Genomic DNA, 2,685 nt, shown 5'->3' on the forward strand with positions numbered 1-2,685 from the left:
TCACGCAAGGTTGCTTCTTCTTCTTCCCCAAATAAATTAGGGTTTACGAATCTGCTGGTTTCCCACGCTGAGTCGCTTCTTCTTCTTCTCTTCTGAGGCTCAGTCGCTGCTGCTTGTTCACTTGATTTCTCCATGTCTACAAGTGGCAGTTGTTGTGCATTTTCTGGTAGTTTCATTCGGCAATGGCACCATGGAAGACGTGCAGCTATTTGAACTGCAAGAACAAGGAGGAACCCAGGAAGGCTATTCTATACTTGAACATTACCCCAAACAGACCCAAATAACTGTCAATTTTTTCAATGGGTTGAAGAAGAAAACCAACTTTCTAATTCGTCTTCTGTCTCAAGAGAAACAATGGTAGTGGCTGATTTGAGGCTACAAATTGAAGCTTTGTAGAAGAAAATGAGAAATTTAACAAACATTGTGTTGTTAGGTTTTTCATTTTTAATTGTAATGTTAGTTTTAGGGGGAATGTATTTTAGGTAAAATGTGTAATAGCATCTTTTGATATTGTAATTGTTGTTTTGCTAAAGAATTTGTAGTAGGAAGTAATTTGTTGCTACTGTCAATTACCCATTTCAATTAAATATAATTTGTTGGTGAAATTTGCAGTTTATTAAATATAATTTGTTGTTGTATAACTTTTTGAAGTTATTGAAGTAGCACTAAACTAGGTGGTCCTACTCCAACTCCAAATCCAACACAGTGTATAATTTATAAAAGAAAGAGAAGAAACATGACATTAAATCAATTTCACATAATGTTTGACATCCCAAAGCATGGTAGTTAGAAGCAATTGTTCAGTAGGCCATAATGTTTACATCATTTCACATGCCAGTGAAGCTTTCAAAATATACAACTACACATCCTAATATCAAAATGCAACAAAAAATGCTTCTTCAGTTTTCTTCATCAGCAACCTTCAAAATGCAACAAAACATGGGTCTTCAGTTTTCTTTATACTGCATCATCTTTATCAGCAACCTTCCTTTGTTTGGCTCTTGTTATGGTTAGCTTATTCCTTGCTATTGGTGGAACAATAGTTGTAGGGACCTACATGCAAATGCCAAACATGAATAATTGTAATATATAAAAATGGAGTGCTGCAACAAATTAGGTTGAGATAAAACTACTTTGTTGTGACAAATATTTACCATCAACTCCATGTCACTATCTTGTGACAAATGAGGCTGAGATAAATTAATCTCCACCGGATCTTGTTGAACATGAGCAACAGCTTCTTTAGCCTCATTCAAAGTCTGTTCATCTTGAGATAATAGGTGGTCATCCTCATTTGAAGTTGATGGTGCAACATATTTCTTTGGCCTAACAAGAACTCCAATATTTTTACAGCTTCTAATGTTATGATTGGTTTGGCCACACCTTCCACATGTAAACTCAGGCAATTTCCTCTTTAGCCTATGTCCTGTGACATTGTCCTCATCTATAGATCTCCTTCTATTTTTCTTTGGCCTTCCTCTTTGGACCCTTTTATGTGGTGGAACAGGGTGTGTATAGGGCCCAATATTGTGGTCCTTGGACTGGTTCAATAAAATGATGGTATGTCTTATTATAAGCTTCTATTGACCGCCACTCATGACACATGTCCTCAGGCTTCCCTCCTTTGTGAGTTATTGTTGCAATGGCATGTCGACATGGCATCCCTACATCAAAGTTGTAAAATCAGCACACATGTAGGTTAGGAATGAAAAAAAAAACTACAAAGAACACAACCTGTTAGTTTCCATACTCCACAAGTGCATGTCCATTCAACAAAATTGACCTCAACCTTATTCCCCCACATGTGGACCTCATATCTCAGGCCCATGTTATCACCACACCAAATGGGAGTCCATTGATTAGCAAAATGAATTTCTTTTTTCTAGTCTTTTATATTGGACATAATGGTCCAGGCTTTCCAGAAAGTTTAACCTTGCGGGCAGCCATGGTTCTCATGATATAACTTCTAATTTCTTCAAGCATTGTGATAATAGGCTTGCATCTATACTGCAGAAGAATTCTGGAATTGAATACCTCACAAGTGTTGTTGCATATATTGTCCACCTTGGGTATTGTACTGAAGTGGGCTTTTGTCCATGCTTGTTTGGGCCATTTATTCAAATACTCCCAAGCCTGGCAGTTGATTGTCTTCAAATGGGCCATATGGCCTTCAAACTCAGCAACAGTAGTGGATTTTGCACATTGCCACACAATTCCTTTAAGTTCCTTGCTTTTCCATTGCTTTGTAAAATTTTTCCAAAGATGCAAGACACAGAATCTATGAGGTGCACCAGACATGACTTCCTGTAAAGTTGGAATAAGTCCCTGAAAAATTGCAACAAAGTAGTAAATACTTCTGGACTAGTCCCTAACTTATGTCATTAACTTCAATTAAATACCTAACTTATGATAACAATTTCAAATCACACCATGTCATACCTTTTGCATGTCTGACATGAAATTCCACCCATTCTGTATGTAATCCCCAAGATCTTCATGCAACAAAGTTAAAAACCATTTCCAATTGTCTTTGTTCTCAATGTCCACAACAACATAAGCAATAACAAAGATGTGGTTATTGCCATCAAGCCCAACAGCAGAGAGCAAGTTTCCTCCAAATGCACTCTTTAGGAAACATCCATCTAGACCTATGAATGGTCTACATCCAGCAACAAACCCCTTCTT

The sequence above is a fragment of the Glycine soja genome, chromosome 17, assembly GCF_004193775.1.
Source record: "Glycine soja cultivar W05 chromosome 17, ASM419377v2, whole genome shotgun sequence".
Classification (NCBI taxonomy): Eukaryota; Viridiplantae; Streptophyta; class Magnoliopsida; order Fabales; family Fabaceae; genus Glycine; species Glycine soja.